At 52.3% G+C, this 6,642-nt stretch overlaps 1 non-coding gene across 1 annotated transcript; it reads right to left on the bottom strand.

Annotated features, from left to right (window-relative positions):
• Positions 1–278: 278 nt before the first annotated feature.
• LOC148671512 (U7 small nuclear RNA) lies at positions 279–334 on the bottom strand. The gene has a single exon (XR_015938971.1). It is a non-coding gene; the product is annotated as a U7 small nuclear RNA (small nuclear RNA).
• Between the last annotated feature and the right edge of the window lie 6,308 nt (positions 335–6,642).

Here is a 6,642-nt window from a genome sequence, read left to right as displayed (position 1 = left end):
AGCTTCACTACCGGACCCCGACGTATAAACCCAAGTGACCCAGTGACATTTGTCACTGCTGAGGTTGCTTTATGGGTCTATTTTCTATACTGTGCTGATCAATTTGAAATCAAATGGCAAAAAAGACCCATTCCCACACCTAAGGTCACAAAACTGCTCGAGTGTATGGAAGCACACAGCTTTATCAAGATTTCCAAGTGCAAGATCTTTTAATTCATAAAAGACCCTATTTATGTTGTATGAAAAATATTAATACAGATTCTTTTTTCACCAAATAAATGGGCTTCCTGACTTCAGAAAGCCTTCTAGACAAATACTAAAAGAGCAAAAATTCAATTTGGTAAATGAAATGAAAGCACATACCCTACCAAACCTTGAGTACAGGCCATTCAGGATGATAATACAAAACCATTTATAATTCAACAAATAAAACCTGTCAACTGGTAATCACCACTTATCATAAAAAAATAAGTAGCAATACACAGTAGGGGACTCTTGGGTGCAAGTTAAATCCATGCAAGAAGGGGTTTAGTGTTATATTTCCAAATCAGATATGCAAATGAGAGATCTGGCCCAGCCAATCTCAAAGCTCCCTTGGTCTGGAATGGAGCTGCTCCCCTCTTCTAGTTATTCACACTGGAGTTAGGTTACATATTAGCACATTTCATCTAACAGTTGCTGCAGAAACAAAAACGTAAACAAATGACCTGGAATGTGACCACACCTATGAGAATGTAGTTCAACAGATAACTTGTAAACCTTGTCATAAGATTTTTTTTGTTCTACAAAATATACTTTATTCCGCAAAAAAAAAACATCTCAAAAGGAACATCTCACACATATTAACACTCCATGTAATAAAAAACAACGGCGGAACGGAGATTGATTGTCCGTTATCAATCTTTGCAAGTGGGGGCGGATTTGTGCAATTAAGAGAGTCCCTCCAAACCTACCACTCGCTATTGTCCTTTAATCCCTGTATAGGGCCCAAAGTCCTTTCCAGCGCTCCCTCGCCGTGGGGAAACCCCATTTGGCGACGTGGCGCTTCGTCCTCCTCCTGAGGTCCACCAGGATTTTCTTCTGCATCTCCCTCTCTCCCCACTTTATGTTGTGCCAGATGAGAGTGTTCCTCGCCTTCCACAGTCCTTGTTTTGTGAGGGACAGCAGCAGCCCCCGCAGGTCCTGTGTCCCCTTGTCCAGTCCGGTGGGTGCCAGTCCCCAGCAGAATGTACTGGTAACTGAGCACCGCACCCGTTCCCAGGAGTTGCATAATGTTGTCCATTCTGCCCCATTCCAGAACACGTGCTCCTGAGTCTCCTCGACAAAACACGTGTCCCGGGGGCAATGCAGATTCCTGGAGATCGAGTGTCTGTAGAGGACCTTTCTGGTAGCCAGTCTCTTGTGTACAGCCATCCAGTTGAGGTCCTTCAGTTGGTTGTCAAGTTCTTTGGGCTGTGTCCTTTCCCAGACTTGTCTGGGAACCTGCAGCCTTTCGTCAGCGACCAAATGCCCCCTCACCTCTTTGTACAGGGCTCTGTGGTTGGTGCAGAGCTCTGGCTGTCTCGTAGCCTCGTACCTCCTGATCCACTTGACAGCATGGATGTAGAACTCCGGTCGCATCTCTGCCTTGGGCCCAGTGTTTGATCACTGGACCAAGTGCCTCATTGGGACGGAGAGCCACAGCCTGACAAAGTACTGGTACTTGTGGCCGACGGGCTCCCGCAGCGCCCGACAGAGCTTGCAGTAGACGATGCAGTCGAGTTTCAGGGGGAAATGTGGGACATCTTGACCCCCTTCCTCGACCGGCTGACACATCCGGTTTCTCGTGATGTACTCGTACTTGCCGCCCCAGACGAAGCCAAATATCATCCCTTGCAGCGCTCGTCTGAGTCTGGCCGGCAGCGGGTACACCACCGCCAGGTAAACCAAAGCCGGCAGGACGTCTGCTTTCAACACCATCACTTTCCCTGTGTAGGACAGCGACCGCGTTTTCCACAGACCCAGCTTCGCGTTCACCTTGGCGATCCTCTTGGTCCAGTTGTTGGTCTCGTTGTCCTGGCTCTGGAAGGAAACCCCCAGTATTTTGAGGGGCTCCGTGCAGAGCTCGAGACCCTCCGGCGCCGTCGTCCTGTGCTTCCAGGGCCCGAAGAACTTCAGTTTGCTCTTTCGGCGGTTGAGTTTCGACCCCGAGGCTCTGGAGTATTGCTCCATGACCTGCAGGGCCCTCCTCAACCCCCTGTCCGACCTCAGGAACAGCGTCGTGTCGTCGGCGTACTGGGAGATCTTCAGGGTTTCCCCCGCGCCTCCCGGTATCTCCAGGGTCCCGTCACACCGTCTCTGCTAAGGGCTCTTGAAGAGCAGGGAGATGATGCCCTCCCTCATGGTGTCTCTGAGTTTCCCCGGCGGAAGATCTCCTGCGCCACTTCCACCAGATCTGCCGCCAGGGTGTCCCAGAAGCAGGTGTAGAATTCCTTGGAGAGTCCGTCCGGCCCTGGCACCTTGCCATTCTCCATGGACAAGAGCGCCGCCTTCAGCTCCTCGGCCGCGATCGGACCCTCCAAGTCCTCCCTCACCTCCTCTGGTACTCGTGCCTTCAGCTCCTCCAGAAAAGCATCGCCTGCCTCCACCTCCGTCTGCTTTTCTGAAAAGAGCTCCGTGTAGAAAGCGGTGGCCGCTTCTACCTTGTGGCTCTCGTCCAGCACTTCCTCTCCATCTCCCCGTCTCAGGCCGTGGATCACCCTCTTTTTCTGGGCTCCTCGGACCTGATTGAGTTTGCGGAGCCTCTCCTTCAGGTCCCGTGCCCGGGCTGAATTGAAGGCTCCTCCCCCGTTAGTCGAGCTGTACTCCTCCTCTAGTTGTCTCTGGAGTCGTGCAGCTTCCTTCCTCTCCCTGGCCGCCTTCCGTCTGCAGTACGTCTGCGCCAGGGTTCGGGTCCTGTCTTTCACCGACTCCCACCATTCCACCATGGAGCTGTAGCCGTCTCTCAGATCGACCCAGCTCGCATAGTCTTTACGGAACAGTGCCTTGAAGTCGTCTTCCTCCAGTATCTCCCGGTTCAGCTTCCAGTACCCACGACCGAATGCCGGCAGGTTGGTGTTAGCCACCACCGTCAAGCGCTCGTGGCTGGAATACCACTCCGGGGACACCGTCGCCGACTCCAGGGAGCAGGTTGTGTGCAGAAAGATGTAGTCCAGGCGGCTGCACACTCCCCGGGAGTTTTTCCATGTCGTTCCGGCGTCGTTAGGGCGGCACCGTCTGAAACCGTCTACCAAGGAGAACTGCTTGAGTAGCGACTCCAGCTCTGCCGAGCTAGTGTCGCTCCCCTTCTCCTGGTCGACGTTGAAATCCCCGCCAAGCACCACCTGTCTGTTGGTGGTGCAGCAGCTGGCCAGGTCAACAAACACTTCCTTCAGGATAGAGGGTTCTGTTGGAGCATAGACGTTAATTGCTCTCAACTTCTGCCCCCTCCAGTAGATGTGTGCGACCAGGATCCGGCCCTGCACCACCGAGAAGGAGGAAACCAGCGTCATCTCTGGGTTTCCGAGGAGGATTCCCACTCCGGAAGAGTGGACCTCTCCTACGCTCCAGCATGATTCTCCCTTCGTCCATTCCCTGGTGAATGTCAGCTTGTCGCTTTCATCCTTCAGGTGGACCTCCTGTAAGAAACAAACTGAGAAAGACTTTGAGGCCAGATCATGAAAGACTCCCCGTCTTTTCAATGGGTCTATTAGCCCTCTCACGTTAGTTGTTAGAAAGATAAGTTTCACAATCATGATTAAACAAGTGAAAGTTGAACCTCCTCTCTTTGTGCTTACAGTGGAAAACTTGGGAGTCTACATCTGGGCACTGTTTAGCCTAGATGTAACTCCTCTCGTTCGGGTCCTGGGGGGAATATGCATGGCTCCCTCCGGGTCTCGCTGGGGACTGAAAGGTAAACATGCTGGACAGGTCCAGCCCTACCATCAGTCCCGTCTCCAGGGCGGCTTCAAAGTAATCCTCGTCTTCCTTGAGGATACTCTCCACCACCGCTTTGAAAAGGCTTTTTTCTTCCCTTTCTCCAGGAGTTTCGGGGACCTCCAGTTGCTCCTGGGCCTTGGGGGAGGGGGGCTCCATTTCCTGGGCTGCCTCTTCGTGTTGTTCATGGGCCTTGGGGGAGGGGGTTCCGACTTCCTGGGCTGCCTCTTCCTGTTGTCCCTGGGCCTCGGGGGAGGGGGTTACCTCTTCCTGGGCTGCCTCCTCCTGTTGTCCGTGGGACTCGGGGGGGAGGGTTTCCATTTCCTGGGCTGCCTCCTCCGGTTGTTCCTAGGCCTCGGGGGAAGAAAGTTCCGTTTCCTCTAGGACGAGGAAACGGTTCTCCCTTACCACTCTTTTCTTTTGTCCTTCCGAAGGTGGATCCGCCCTGCATCTCTTCTCCCGCTTTCTCTTTCCCTTCTTGCTGGGAGTAATTAGGGCCCTTTCTCCGGTCAGCCATTTTGTCCGTCGTCCTGGCAGCCATCTTGTGGCACTGGTGCAGCTGGGGGTGTGGCCTCTGCAGTTTCGGTTCTCTGAGGGGGAGGTGCACGTTCTTTGTTCTCACCTCTCTCCCTTTGTCTTGAGACCGGTTTCTGCCCGCCGGCTTCCACCATCTGCGCAAACGAAGGTTTGCTTACCTTGCATTGGTGAAGGAGGTGCCCCTCTTTGTTACAGTTGTTCTCCTTGTGGCATCCTGGGGTAGTAAAGGTACCCCTGTCGGCTCCGATGTTGAAGCGGTCTGGGGGGTGCTGGAAACCGTCGACGCCCTCTGGGTCCTCGTTCAGGAGGACTCGGTACTGTTTGCCGTACCAGACGCCGCAACTGTCCCTGATCTCCGTCGGTTTGCCCACCACAGTTACATACCTCCCTAGGTACGCTGTTACCAGTTCCATTGGTTCGTAGGGGTTGTATATGAGGACTGTGATGGTCCTCTGGTTTGTCTTCCTCATAGGCTCCGGCCTGAAATCAGAGAAACCGGGGTGCTTACCTTTTTCTCTGATCATTTTTGTTGCCTTTTCATATGAGGCGTCCGTGGCCATGTAGGCCTCCATGTATCTCTCTGCCTTGTTGTCTTGCAGGCAGTAGAGATCTCCGGCCACCAACTGCAGGATCCCTCTCAGGAAGGTAATGAAAAAGGATTTCGCAGTTGGCATCGTCTCTGTTTTCTTGGTCCAGTGGAACCGGATCAGTGTCTTCTTGTCTGCCATCTGGAAAGGAGAAAAAAGAAAAAGGAGAGAAAGAGAGAGAGCAAGGTCCTGTGGAGAGGAGGGTTTAGCTGCTAAAGGAGCAGCGAGGGAGCCCTGGCCTTTGTCCTTGAGGGCAAAGCCCAGCTAGGTGCAGGCGCAGGAGGAGAGAGAGAGGGAGCGGATAATGCTTCCGAGTCTCGAGGAAGAAAGCAAGCACTGCGGGCAGGCCACGAGTACCTACTCCCAGCCAAGAGGCCAAGGAGGTGGAGCAAGAGAAAGGGGGAGGGGAGAGGAGAGAGCAGAGAGAGAGAACGTTGCTTCCGGATCCCACCCAGCTCAGCTGCTGCTTGGCCTTAACCCCCTAGGCTCAACCTAGGGCGATACCAGCTCAAGCACTCTTCAGGATCTTCGATCGCCTTCTAGAACTTTGGAAAGACAGGAACTGCGGGCATCCACTTGAACTTGATCTTAGCCAAAAGGCCGATAAAATTGGATTCCAGCTCACTGGCCCTACAAAACTTAGTTCAAGACTTTAAACTCTCAGACACATATAGATGTATATATCCCACAACAGCAGGATATACATGGTCAGGGAGGAATAGCAGCTCCAGAATTGACTGTTGCTTTGTCTCAGAGAGAGTGAAAGTTGTTGGGGTCACTCTTCAGCCTGTCTTCTTCTCAGATCACCAAGCTTTAGGGTGTAGAGTGGAACTCCAGGGCGGGGCTGTCTTTGGCCCAGGCCTCTGGAAACTCAACACAAAGCTGCTAGAGAACGACGGGGTAGTATCCCGCTACAAGGAGAAACTATCACAGTGGCTGTCCTTGCAGTGTCTGTATGGGTCAGTAGGAGAGTGGTGGGAGGAGGTGAAGGTGAGGACAAGGGCCTTTTTCATGGCTGAGGGAAGGAAGGCTGCCAGACGGAGAGGAGTGTTAGCCAGGAAACAGAGAACTTGAACTTGAACTTGAACTTGAACTTTATTGCCATATGTAACCGGTACTGGTACAATGGAATTCTTACTTACAGAAAGTCTCTCGATTATAAAACAAGTGTAAAAAACAAAACAAAGTGCAAACAGTGCATCAAGACAATGTACAAACAAACAATAGACAATGTGCAAGTAAACATGCAGACAGTTTGACTGTGAACAATACAGACGTGTAAACAATGACTGGAGACGTACAATTAATAAATTACAATGAGGTAGATGGTGATGGTGTAGGTGTGGTCCGAGGGGGATGGCTAAATGTGTTCGCCAGTCTCACTGCTTGTGGATAGAAGCTATTGAAGAATCTAGTGGTAAGTGTCCGTATGCTCTTATATCTCTTGCCTGAGGGCAGTGGGGTGAAGAGCTCATGCCCGGGGTGGTGACTGTCCTCTGTGATGGCCAGAATTCTACCACGGCAGCGGTCCTCATAGAGCTGTTTAATCTCGGTGAGACCGCAG

This window comes from Lepisosteus platostomus, chromosome 5 (genome assembly GCF_059453375.1).
Source record: "Lepisosteus platostomus isolate fLepPlt1 chromosome 5, fLepPlt1.hap1, whole genome shotgun sequence".
Classification (NCBI taxonomy): domain Eukaryota; kingdom Metazoa; phylum Chordata; class Actinopteri; order Semionotiformes; family Lepisosteidae; genus Lepisosteus; species Lepisosteus platostomus.
Note: the sequence above shows the minus strand (reverse complement) of the source record. Positions and strands in the feature narration are given on the sequence as shown.